The following is a 14,619-nucleotide window of genomic DNA, read 5'->3' on the forward strand; positions in this document are numbered from 1 at the left end:
GTTCTGAGACCATCCCTCTCCTTAATCACACTTTCCATTGTAAGGAAGACCAGACAACCAGCTTCCCTATACTTGTCATCCTTACAAAACTGCTAGAAAATATCAAACATACGATCACCCAGAGCCTCTCCTTTAACCAGCAGTTCATCTATTGGTGGTGATACTGTAGATATTAGCTTTGCTATTTCACACCATGGATTAGTAAGAGTGGCAGACTTATCCATGCCTTTAGGTGTAGAAATAGCATTATCAGTGCTGTTAAGCCTAATCAGGCTGGAGAGCCAATTTAAGAAGCCCATATTTGTGACTTCATTTCTCTAGAACCACTCCTGGTACTTAGGGTTCTCTAGAGAAACAAAACCAGGAAACTAATTATTTTATATCTATTTATAGATATAGATATAAACATAAGAAATAAACAGTTAATTAATGTATAAAGCAGTACAAATGGTTCAGTGCAACTCACTTCCATGAGACAGCTAATACACTGGCAGTCCTTCAAGTCTTGAGGGCCATGGGGTAGTCCTCTGTAGAGCAATCCAGGTTATTTGCCACAGGCAGCAAACAGCAAGTCAGGTCACCAGCCAGATGACAGGGTCTGACAGTCCCTAGTTCAAGCGATGTATACTCCAATAGCATGGCAAAGCAGGTCTTGAAGGAACCTCAAACTACAGCAACACAGTCCACAGGTTAGGTGTCCCACAGGTAGTGTAGCTTGCAAATTGAGGCAGAGAACAAGAGCAAGAGACAAGAAAGGCGAGGCTCGCCAAGTCATTTATCTCTCTGCCCTTCAATTAATCCCACATGTGTTCATTAGCCAGGTTGGCACAATAAACCTACCTATCACACCATCAATTCATCCAGGGGATTAATGTACAAGTCAGTGTTGGAATGTACAGGGAAACACAGGCTTGGTGTCTTTATCACAGAACTTTCACTTCAGCTGCACTGCTAACATATTTACACCTGAAAAATGACCACAAGGAGATTTAGAGATACTACATTTTAAGTCTCCACAATCCTGAGACCAGAACTAGATGGTGCTCAGCTGACATTACCAACTGCTCTTTAAAGGATCACATTAGAAAATCCTGGAAAGAGTGGGAGGAAAATGTGGAACAAAACTCAATATCATAGGAGATGATCTATCCAGGCTTACTGGCTGGATAGAGAGTGGTGGAAGCACCAAGACTACGACCCTTAGTCACTTTTCAAGTCTAGAACTGAACTCACCTGTGTTAGAATAATCAAGGGGCAGCATTTACCCAAGGACAAAGTTCAGAAGGTTAGGAAAGAAAGAAACAGACGTAGTAAACATGGGGAGGAAGTAGGATCAGCACATTGAAGGGGTTGCAGTAGATGAGTTGAAACCAAATGTGTATGATCTGCTCTGCAAACCTCACCTAGTTCGCAATAAGACACTATTTTATGAGATTTGGGTCCTAATACTATCATATATACCACCTTGTGATGACTCAAGGTTGAGTGTTGACATCAACCACCAAGTAGCTAGGTAACTGAAATCCCAGAACCAATTCTGTAACCTTTTAAAATCTCTGATTATGTAAATATCCCAATCTTGGTCTTTTCCTCCCTGCTGAAGTCCCACCTGGAACAGTGGTGAGCTGATCTACCAGCAACCATGATCTTGTGATGACAGTCTTGTCTTCCACAGTGCAGGATGACTGTGATGCAGTGGGGGACAACCTACTGGTCTCCTTCATCCGAATGATTGTCTTTGTCATGTTTAAGGGTTAATAAAAGAGTCTGCATAGAACCTTTTGGAGCCTCTGGTCTTTTCCCCTAGCATAGAAATTGCACACAACCCACATTCTCACTTCCCATCATCCCTACGCACACTCCCCCCAAAACCCATTGTCCATTCCATCTCATGGCAACCTCCTATGTAGCCGAGTGGAACTGCTCCGTTGGGTTTTCTTGGCTGGAATCGTGAATGTACATTGGCAGGCCTCTCTTACACAGTGCCAGTGGGTGGGTTTAAGTCACCAAACTTTAAGTAGTTAAGTGCAAACCATTTTCACCATCCAGGGACCTCCATCCCTTCCTCTTTAATTCTAAGAGTCATCAAAATGATTAAATCAATCCGTGGATGATTAAACAGTATCCACAGTGGCACGGCCAGGCATCACAGTGACCGGAATCTCAGGTGAGTCTGGGAAAGCCTTCTTCATTTTTGCCAAAGTTAAACACATGGAGAGAGGGTGGTTCCCACAAGTCACTGATGGAGTGACTGATGGAGAGTCTCTGACCCTCGTGGCCGAATCCCAAGTTTGCACCTTCATCTTTCTGCCACCATCTACCATTTGGCTTGAGCCAGAGGACAGGGAAGAGGAAGGACACAGATGACTATGGACAGTGAACACCAAGTTCTTACAGGGCACTTCATTCCCCGCAAAAAAACACTGACACCTGGTGCTACTTCATTTTCCCAATAAGCTCGTAGCTCAGTGCAGTCAGGCTCAAACTCAAGTGCACTATCAGTCTAGCAGTCAGTATTATTTTTCACAGCAGAGCCTTCTGTGTTGGAATAGACAGGGAAACAGGCTGGAGTCCGTGTTATCACGGAGCTTCTCATTCCACTGAGCTGCTAAAATATTTACACTGGAAGAAATAACAGCAAGATTGACAGATATTACAGGTCAAGTGCATAGAAGAAACCATCTTGTATTACTGCAGTCATGCTCTATATTTAGTAATGATTTTGGCCTGGAAATGATATACCACCCTTAAATCCCTCGCCTATGTCCTATAAGCCAGTGGTCCCATATTCTCAGGAGGGTGAGGCTCTTCCTGGATGAAGATGGACTGCAGACGCCATCAAGAGGACATAACTTGAGCCTAGGTAACTAAGAGGATCAAGGAGTCTTGGTGGCATATGTTTTACATGCTGGCCTGCTAATCACAAGGCCAGCAGTTCAAACCCAACAGCAGATCCCAGGGAGAAAGATGAGGTTTTCTACTCATAAAGATTCACAGCCATGGAAACCCTAAGGGGCAGTTATACTCTGCCCTATTGGATTGTTATGAGTTTAAATTGGCTTGATGGCAGTGAGTTTGTCTATCAAGAGGAAAAGTGAATTTTCATCATTATTTGGAAAACCACACCTGAAACTAAGGAGAGACCAGACTAAAGTTAAAAGAGCAACCAATTCCATTAAGATCTTTGTGGTGGTCATGTTTCAACGTGGTTCATATGTGATTCTCTGTGGGTTTTCAGGCACGGTGTGATCATCCTTCATTTTGTGATCCTGGCCATTGTGCCCTATGCATAGCTACCACCCATGTGTCAGTGGAGGTATGTGTGTTGCTATCACACTGAAACAGTTTCAGTCAAACTTCCAAACTAATATGGACTAGAAAGAAGGGCTTAGTCATCTACTGTGGAAAGCCAGCCAATAAAAACTCTACAGATCCTAAGGGTCTGCGTTGCAACCTACCACGTGGATGATACCAGGATTAGACATCATTCCATCCTGTTGTACCTTGGTGTGTTAGTTCATGTTGACTAGAGAAACAAATTCTTAGATACTCATATGTGTGTTATAGAGAACTTTATATCAAAGAGTAATTATTTATTAAGAAAGCATTCCAACTCACTCCAGATCAAGTCCATAAGTCCGATATTAGCCCATATTTCTGATACCACTCTTCTTTTCTCTTCAGACTAATGCAACACATGCAATGACACCAAATGCAGGAAGATCACAGGCCAGAGGGTGGAAAGTATTGTGGATCCAGTGGCAGTAGAAGCATCCCAGTGCTGGCAGGGGTCTTCATATGGCTCCTTCAGCTCCAGGGCTCTAGCGTAGCTCCATGAGTCTTGTCAACAGGAATGTCTTGCAGGGTGTGTATCTGTGTCTCACCTCCAGCGAGCTATTTATCTCCTCAGTGCCTCCAAATGAGGTCATCAAGCTACAACCTGATTGACAGGCTAAACTCCACCCTTCACTATTAATAGTCTCAAGTTGACAACAGATTATGTAACTAGCACACTGGGGTAATGGTGAGTTGGGGGGCAAACTCAAGGGCAGCTAACAATCACCAACAAGGTCCCTTGGGTTTCCTCAATGAAGAAAAGGGCTAGGTGACCATGATTTCGGAAATAAGGAAATCAAAACTACGGGATGATTAGATAGAAGAAAATAAACATTTCAATTCATAGAAGGGCTGTGGAGGATGCTATAATAAACTATTGATGGTGGCATCTCTGAGCAGGGTTGGGTAAAAGATGCCATCCTGTAGCTTGACTGTTCTATTAAATGCCATCGAATTGAATTGGTTCTGACTCATTGCAATCCTACGCACAACATATGGAAACTGTCCGGCTCTGCACTATCCTCACAATCATCATGTTTGAGGCCATTGCTGCAGCCACTGTGTCAATCCATCTCTTTGAGGATCTTCCTCTATTTTGCTGTCTTCTACTTTACTAAGCATGATGTCTTTGTCCAGGGACTAGTCCCTTCTGATGGTCCGCTCTGCAAATATATTTGCAGCATGTGAAATGCATACCTAGAAATATCCTCTGCCAAACCTATATATACATCCGCGGGTGTATTTCCATATGCCATCCCACACCTGTTCAGTTTACATAATGACCTATGTATCCACTTGTAAAGGATTGGTCATTATTATCGTTGTTGCAAGTTATATAATAACAATTACCCTTGTTGCCTTTAACTCTTGGGTACCTCCCAATGTCTTCCTTTGCCCGAGTCATGTGATACTAACTTTCCCCTTACTGTATATCACCCTTTCCTTCACCTAAGTTAAAACACCTCTGCTTACAACTTAGTGACTTCCCCTCCCACTCCTGATCTTCATTACAGAATGTTTCTTTCCATGTATAAACCTTTTATTGACTTTCTATAGTAGTGAGGTCATAGGATACTTGACCTTATCTGACTGACTTATTTCACCTGGCATAATGCCTACCAGGTTCTTGTATGTTACGAGATGTTTCGCAGATTTGTCATTCTTCTTTAACGATGCATAGTACTCCGTTGTTCGCATGTATCATAGTTTGTCTGTCTATTCATCTGCTGAGGGGCACTTAGGTGGTTTCTGTCTTCTTGCTAATGAATAGTACTGTGAAAAGCAAAGGTGTGCATTGCATCTATTAGTGTCAACAACATCTATTTTTTAATCTTTTATCCATTTATTATGATATTGTCTATTTTTTAAATTATTATAATAGTTTTATTAACATATCTTACTCCTTCCAATATATCCATTCACATACAGTTCTGTTGTTCAATCCCATTGGGTGTGGTTATACAATCATCAGTGCTATCAGCTCCTCTTTCTCCCCTCCCCCCACCTCACTTCCCATACCCTTAGGGAACCATTACTCCTGTCACTATCTCTGAGGGGTCATCTATCTTGGCTACTATGTACTGAGCAATCTTAAACATACAAATGAACAAACGTAAATCTAATATGATTAATGAGGTATAACATATAAAGACCTTAATTGTAAGGGGAGGAAATCTTAAAGGACTAGAGGATAGTTATGTGATTTATCAGTGCTATACCCCACCCTGGACTTATCCTCTGTTCCGTGTGGCCCTTCTGAGAGGGACTGTCCAGTTGTCTTGCTGGTGGACTTTGGGTCTCCACTACAGTCACTCCCCTTCATATCAGTTTGGTTGCGCATTTTTTAAACTTCTGATACCTCTTCCTGTCGACACCCCATGATCACCCAGGCTTGTGTGCTTCTTCCATGTGGGCTTTGTTGCTTCCCTGCTAGATGGCTGCTTGTTTAACTACAAGCCTTTAAGACCCCAGACGCTAAGCCTTTTGATAGCCAGGCACCATCAGCTTTCTTCATCATTCACTTATACACTCATTTTGTCTTCAGCGATTGAACGACACCTATTTTTCTAGGCAATATACCTAGGGGAGGGATGGCTGGACCATACCATATGCTTATTTCTAAAATCTTAAGGAAATATACTGTTTTCCACAGGGACTGTAAGAGCATTATGCTTTTGTAAGACCTATCCACATGGGATGAAACTGACAATGGCAACTTGAAAGATTAGGTAAGAATCTTAGGAGGCAGCAAGTTTATGTTTATGGAAGAGGAGCAACTCAGAAAAAGAAGATAAGGAGGTTTGCACAACTTAAAGCAGGCCATCTCAATAATGAGTAGCGATACCAGGAGGGTAAGGGAAAGGTGGGGGGGGAGGGAGAACCAATCATAATGAACTACATATAACCCCCTTCCTGGGGGACAGACAAGGGAAAAGTGGGTGAAGGGAAACATCAGTCAGTGTAAGACATGAAAAAATAATATTAATTTATAAATTATCAAGGGTTCATGAGGGAGGGAGGGTGGGCCATGGAGGGGAAATAATGAGAAGCTGATACCAAGGGCTCAAGTAGAAATAAAATGTTTTGAGAATAATGATGGCAACTAATGTACAAATCTGCTTGACACAGTGGATGGATGGATGGATGGATGGATGGATGGATGGATGGATGGATGGATGAATTGTGATGAGTTGTATGAGCCCTCAATAAAATGACTCTTTTAAAAAGCGTGTCATCCACTCACCAATTTCTACATGTAGAAACTGTTGAAATGGGGTATGTTTTTGCTGTATTCTCCAACAAAAATTCAACTAATCAAAATAGTAATTTGATTTGGTGATATACCAATATCTCATGCCTGACTATGATTCGCCCAGCACAGTGCTGAGAATCTAGGCAATAAGAGACATCTAAATAGCCAAGACGGCTTGACACAGTGGCTGCAACAATGGGCTCAGGCATAGGAATAATTGTGAGGACGGTGCAGGACCGGGTAGGGTTTCAGGACCGGGTAGGGTTTCGTTTGTTGTGCATAGGGTCACTACGAGTCGGGACTGACTTGATGGCACCTAACAACAAGTAGCCAAACAGGGTACAGAAAGCCCATGCACTATTTAGAGGAGATAGTCTTTCTCAGGTCACTGACTCTTATTTTATAAGAGCTCTAAACACGTTGGTTTGGGGCAGCCTGGGTGTCAGCAAGGTGAAAGATACCTATTAGAGGAGAATGTCCTCAGGGTCAAGGAGGTCAAAGTCACTGAGGTAGTTAGTTTATTGTGCCAACCTGGCCAATAAACACATGTGGGATTAATTGAAGGGCGGAAGGATAAATGGTTCGGTGAGCCTTGCCTTTCGAGTTCTTGGGTCTCTAGCTTTGTGATGGTTGCACCAGAGTGCAGCTCCCTTAGCAGTTCCCTGCTTCAGCTTGCAAGACTGACTTCATACAACACATCCCCAAGGAGAAGCCACATGGGCCTACCCTGATGCAGCCCGGGGTGCTGGAGCACCTGTGTGGAGACCCCTGCAGCACTGAAATGCTTACTTTCACTGACTTGGCTTTCCCCCTGCAGTCGGTATCATTGCGTCTGTTTTGTGAGATGGAGGAGGACTTCGTGGATTGGTGTTGGACATATGGGTTGATGGGTTAATGTTGTGGGCTTGGGTAGCACTGGGTTAGGATGTTTTCTTGAGGCACACTTACCCTTTATATAAAGCTCTCTCTTATACATCAGTTTCTGTGGATTTGTTTCTCTAAAGTACCTAGACTAACACAGTCACAGTGTCAATAGCTGTGACAGGAAAATCCACACAGCTGGCTCTTGAACAACATGGGTTTGAACTGTGCAGGTCCACTTATTCTTTAAGTGGATTTTTAAAAACACCATGAACGTTAAAATCTCTTCCTGAGCAGTTTCTGTCTGCAGTAAATTGTGAAACACAGTATAAACTCATGCGTTTTCCATAGTGTTTAGTGTAAAACCCCACCACCCGTCTGTCCATTTGTTGTACTGTGGTGGCTTGCATGTTACTGTGATGCCACTGGTATCAGCAGGGTCACCCATGGTGAACAGGTGCCAGTGGATAGCTTCCAGACTAAGGAAAGACTGGGAGGAAGGAATAGGTTGCCCACTTTTGAAGGATCCATCACTGAAAATCTTATGCATAGCAGCGGAACAATGTCAGACAAAGTTCTGGAAAATATCACTGGGGAAGAGCTGCCTCCTCAAAAGAGAGCTGACCTGAATGGTGTGGATGGAATAAAGCTTCCAAGACCTTTACTGGCTGATAGGTCATGACTCAGAATGAGAAGAAACAGCTGCAAATATCCATTAATACTTGAATGTGGAATGCACAAAGTATGAATCTAGAAAAATAAGGTCTTAAAATGAAATGGAACACATACAGATCCATATCTTAGGCACTAGTGAGTTGAAATGGACCGACAATTATATGGTCTAATTGGGAATTATATGGTCTAAGCTGGGAATGACAAATCCAAGAGGAATTGTGTTGTGCTCATCATCAAGAAGAACATTTCAATATCTATCGTGAAGTAGGGTGCTGTCTGAGATAGAATAATATCTATATATCTACAAGAAAGTCTAGGTATTACAACTATTGTTCAAGTTTATATATCAACCACTAACACTAATAACGAGGAACTTGAAGAATTCTACCAACTTCTTCAGTCTAAAAATTAATCAAACATGCAATCGAGATGCATTGATAAGTGGATTCACTGGTCATTTGGAATGCGAAAGTTGGAAAACAAAGAGGAAGGAACAATAGTTGGAAAATATGGCTTTGGTGATAGAAATGAAGATGGAATTTCATGGTACAATTTTGAAAAACCTATGACTTCTTTATTATAATTACTTTTTTATTAATAAATCATTTTATTGGGGGCTCTTACAACTCTTATAACAGTCCATATATCAATGGTATCAAACACATTTGTATATATGTTGCCATTATCATTTTCAAAACATTTTCTTTCTGCTTGAGCCCTTGATATCTCCTCTTTTTTCCCTCCCTCCCCAACACCCCCATCCTTGTGGACCCCTGATAAAGTATAAATTATTATTATTTTCATTTTACACCATACACTCTCTCCCTTCACCCATATTTCTGTTGCTCGTCCCCCTTGTGGTGGTGGTGGTGTTGGGGTTATACATCGATCATTGTAGTCGGTTCCCCATTTATCCCCCTTATTACCCCACCTTCCCCCTATCATCATGGTATCTCTACTCCCATTACTGTTCCTGAGGGAGTTATCTGTCCTGCATTCCATGTGTTGAGAGCTCTTATCTGTACCCGTGTACATGCTCTGGTCTAGCAGGTTTAGTAAGGTAGAACTGAGGTCATGATAGTGGTGGGGAGGAAGCATTAAAGAACTAGAGGAATGTCATGTGTTCAGTCGGTGCTATGCTGCACCCTGGCTGATTCGTTCCTTCCTTGGGACCCTTCTGTGAGGGAATGTGCAATTGTCTACAAATGGACTTTTTTCAGTATATAAACAGCAGCTATAAATGTGGACTTCACCAGATAAGATTACATAGGAATCAAATTGACTACATTTGTGGGAAGAGATGATGGGGTGCTCAAGATCATCAGCCAAATGCTCATTTGTGTTTCATTGATTATGCAAATGCATTAGATCATGTGGATCATAACAAACTATGGGTAACATTGAGAAGAATGGGAATTTCAAAACACTTCATTGTTTTCATTTAGAATCGGCATATGGGCCAAGAGGCAGTCATTTAAAAAGAACAAGGGAATACTGTGTGGTTTAAAATTAGGAAAGGTGCGTATCAGGGTTGTATCCTCTCACTATAATTAGTCAATCTGTATGCTGAGCACATAACCAAAGAAGCTGGACTATATGAAGAACAATGTGGCATCAGTCTTGAAGAAAGGCTGATTAACAATTTGCAATGTGCACATGACACAACTTTGCTGAAAGCCAGGAAGATTAGAAGACTTGCTGATTGGGGGGGAGGGTGGGCAGTGAATTATTTAAAGTGGCTCTTCTAGCCAAAACTCTAACTCCCACCAAATGACATTTTCCTGCATGGGTTTGGTAAGGAGGTAGGGGAAGATACTGACAGGATTCAACTGTGAGTAATGGTGAACAGGTTTCCCTGGAATGCCATCCTGCTGCATATAAAATGAGCTCTCTATGAAGCAGGAGGAGGAATCTCATTACCAGCCAGTGCATCCTTGGGACCGAGATCCCTGTGCAGTGAACCTCCTGGATCTAGAAGACAGCTAGAACACCAGAGGACCAGCAACAGAACCAGGAACCAGAGCATGGAACAGAGTGGTGGACTTCCTAACCCATGAAGCTGAGTGCTTTATGCAGGAGGCTGACTGTAGAGTGGGAATCTTGGAGCATTTAATTGGGGAATGTGGGCTTGCTGTCCCATGGAGCTTAAGCTGAGTGCATTCAGGATGAGACTGCCAGCAAAGTGGCATGCCTTTTGGAGCATTAGCAGGCCTGAAAGAATTTTGTAACATGTCATGATAAACATCATCCTGAGCATTTCTCACTGGAATTACAACATGTTCACTTCCTTAATAAGCCCTTTGATCTTGAATTTTATCTGGGGGCTCAGTATAGTCATTGCAATGGATATTAGATTCTAGAGAGGTGAATAGAGAAAATTAAGACACACTGAAAATCAAGGCTACAGCCTTTAGTATGGATTGCAACCCAATGTAAAGAAAAAAAATCCTCATAACTAGACCAATAGACAACATCATAATAAGTGGAGAGAAAACTGAAATTGTCAAGGATTTCATCTTGCTTGGATCCATAATCAATGCTCATGGAAGCAGAATCAAGAAATCAAAGAATGCATAAGCAAATGTGGTGAAGAAAGCTGACGGTACTCAGCTATCAAAAGATATAGTGTCTGGGGTCTTAAAGACTTGAAGATAAACAAGCAGCCATCTAGCTGAGAAGCAACAAACCCCACATGGAAGAAGCACACCAGCCTTTGTGATCATGAGGTGTCAATGGGATCAGGTACCAGGCATCAAAGACCCAGAACAAAAAATCATATCAATGTGAATCAGGGGGAGGGGAGCACGGAGTGGAGACCCAAAGCCCATCTGTAGAGAATTGCACTTCCCATTACAGAAGGGTCACAAGGAATAGATGAGTCAGTCAGGGTGCAGTATAGTACCAACGAAACATACAACTTTCCTCTAGTTCTTTAATGCTTCCTCCCCACCCCCCACTATCATGACCTCAATTAAACTTTACAAATCTGGCTAAACCAGAGCATGTACACTGGTATAATATAAGAGCTCAAAACGCAGAGAATTCAGGACAGATAAACCCCTCAAGACCAATAATAAGAGTAGTGATACCAGGAGGGTAAGGGGAAGGTGCGGTTGAAAGGGAGAACTGATCATAATGATTTACATATAACCCCGACCTAGGAGGATGGACAACAGAAAAGTGGGTGAAGGGAGACAGAGGTCGGTGTAAGACATGGGGGGAAAATATATAAATATATATATAAATTCTCAAGGGTTCATGAGGAAGGGTGATTGGGGGAGGGGGCGATGGGAAGTTGATATCAAAGGCTCAAGTAAAAAGAAAATGTTTTGAAAATGATGATGGCAACATATGTACAAATGTGCTTGACACAATGGATGCATCTATGCATTGCAATAAGAGCTGTAGGAGTCCCCAATAAAATGATTTATTAAATTTTTTAAAAAACCAATACTTCCAAAAGAAAAAAATCATCTCTACTTGGGACCCACCTTTAATCCTTGGAATAATAAAAAAAATAAACTGGTTAACTCATGAGCTTATTTGCTGTTATTAAGTAGTCAAGCTTCCAAGAGGCTATAATGTATCTTGCATTTCTAATCTTGGGTCCTTTGCCACATTATATTTTCTCAAGCTCATGTTGGAGAAAAATAGGATTATCTCTTCTAGGAAGTCAGCAAAGTGCTGTGGGAAAGGAGGGGGATAGAGTTAGAAAACCTAAGTTTAAGTCTGACCCTGTCACTGTGAATGAGTAATTTAACCACTCTGAACTTGTCTCCACATCTGAAAAGCAGGTATCATCTGCCCAATCCATCTCAAGGGTGAAATGAATACCAAACGAGATAGTAGATGCCAGATGGCTCCTTAAGGTGATATATCCAATTAAACAGTAGCCCTTGACTCAATTTTTGAACCCCTGGAGACTCCCTAGCGGATTAGAATAGAACTGTACTTATACGACTTCCATGGCTGATTTTTTAAAATCATTTTATTGGGGGCTTGTACAACTCTTATCACAATCCATACCCATGGCTGATTTTGCAGAAGCAAATCACCATGCCTTTCCCCCCCCCAAAACACCTTTAGGTGGATTTGAACTTCCAATCTCTTGGTTAGCAGCTGGTTTTGTTTACTATTGGCACCACTCAGGGATTACAAGGCAATATAGAAAGATTAGTTAATATTATTCATATCTGCATGGCAGGACTTAGCAAGTACCTGGCACAGGTGTACTCCATTGAAACTGGTAAAACAGATGACTATCACAAATGTTCATGAAGCATAGACTGATGAGAGCTAGGTGTAGTGAGCTACAACCTAGAAGAATCAGTAATTTTCCAGGTTTGACATGATCACTGAAGACTAAATGGGTGCATAAGCAAATGCACTGAAGAAAGTGGATGGTGCCCGGCTATCAAAAGATATAGCATCTGGGGTCTTAATGGCTTGAAGTTAAACAAGCAGCCATCTAACAGGGAAGCAATAAGGCCACATAGAAGAAGCACAGTCTTCTGTGTGTGATCATGAGGTGTTGACAGGATCAGGTTATCAAAAGATCCAAAACAAACAATTTACATCGATGTGAATGAGGAGGTTTGGAGTGGAGACCCAATGCCCACCTGTAGACAATAGGACATCCCCCCATAGAAGGATTAAAAGGAACTTTTCAACCAGGATGCAGTATAGCACCAACGAAACACACATCATTCCTCTAGTCCCTGAATGCTTCCTCCCCGCCGCCCCCTACTATGACCCAGTTATACCTTACAAATCTGGTTAGACTGGAGTATGCACACTGGTACAGATAGGCACTCTTGACACATGGAATGCAGGACAGATAAAACCCTCAGGAACAGAAGTGGGAGTAGTGATATCATGAGGGTAGGGTGGTGGTGGGAGCAGGCGGGGCTGAAGGGGAAGAAAGGGGGAACTCATCACAAGGTTGGATATATAGCCCATCCCCCAGGGGGATGAATAACAGAAATGTGGGTGAAGGGAGACAACAGTGTAAGACACAAAATAACAATAATATGTAATTGATCAAGGATCCACGAGAGTGGGAGCGTTGGGGAGAGAGGGCAAAATGAGGAACTGATACCAAGGGCTCAAGTAGAAAGAAAATGTTTTGGAAATGTTGATGGCAACATATGTACAAGTATGCTTAATGCAATTGAATAATGGACTGTCCTAAGATTTGTAAGAGCTCCCCAATAAAATGATTCATTAAAAGAATAATTTTCCAGGTTTATTGCAAATGATGTGGAAAGATTTGTTTGTTTATATCAAAACCTCTGGTTTACCAAGGCCTTGAATCGCTTTTTAAACTCTCCAGTTGTCAAAATGCCTTTTACCTCTTCTCCCTTTTGCTCTGCCTTTTGCTCATTCTATAGGCACTGCCCCCGATGACCAGAAAAGGAGTTAACTGTGGGCCGGTCAGCTTTGCATTGATTTGATTTTCCCTCTCTCTCAGTGCCATTAAAGGATTTGACAGAAGTGGGGACTACTGGCCCAAACAGGTGGTTCTGTGCTCCAGACTTCACTTCCTATTGACATGGGGAGCGACTGCCTGTGTCTTCCATTTCTATTGACATGGGGAGCGACTGTCTGTATCTTCTGTGTCAGTCCTTCCTCCAGCTCCCCAGAAAGGATTCTCAATTAGGTGGCAAATGAAAAGTTTAGGCGTGTGCTTGGGGAAAGGAAAAGGTAAAAGAATACAATTTCAGCAAAGTACTGCCTACTTCATTCTTTGCTCTCATAGATAAAGGAGGTGCTTGAAGGCAGTGCTCCACTGGATCCAAGCTGCAGCTCCCATTCAGAGTGCTCTTCACGGAGAAGAATGCTTCTTTTCTCTGGTTTAATTGGGAACACATTTCAGTAGGTGTCTCTGACAGCAGTGAGTTATAATGACGATGATATATATAGGAGGCAGCCTGCAACTGCCCTCTGCTGGCTTCTAGGACTTCCTCCTGTCTAGAATTACAAAATTAGCAAACAAAAACACAAAAAGCAGCCATTTTCTATGAACTCGGAGCTTGGGTCAGAATGGACTAGGTGGCAGGGAGTTGAGGAGACATGAAAAAGCCCATGCAGAGAAATGATAAAGGTCTCGATGTCCACACTCATCATCTTGAAAAGCATTTCTACGGAAGCACTCACCCAGAGTAATGCCATCGTGAACATTCAAGATGACTAAGAAGTCCTTGGCCTCCAGAACTAACAAAGGCACACGTCCACGTAGCCAAGGAGTCCAGGAGAAGCACAGAACCAGAGCCCACAGGGGAGAACTAACTGCAAAGTCCACGGGCTCTGGGGCATTTGTATGAAGATTGAATGATAGGCATTCATCTAAAATGGTAACAGGCACATTGTAAGTGATCAGTACATTTACTGATTCTTGGAGTCCCTGGATGGCAGATACAGTTTGCTACTAGCTGAAAGGCTGGTGGTTTGAATCCATTCAGAGGTGCCCCAGAAGAAAAAGCCTGGTGATCTCC

Source organism: Echinops telfairi, unplaced genomic scaffold (genome assembly GCF_000313985.2).
Source record: "Echinops telfairi isolate 266 unplaced genomic scaffold, ASM31398v2 ScPeMD7_2;HRSCAF=8, whole genome shotgun sequence".
NCBI lineage: Eukaryota > Metazoa > Chordata > Mammalia > Afrosoricida > Tenrecidae > Echinops > Echinops telfairi.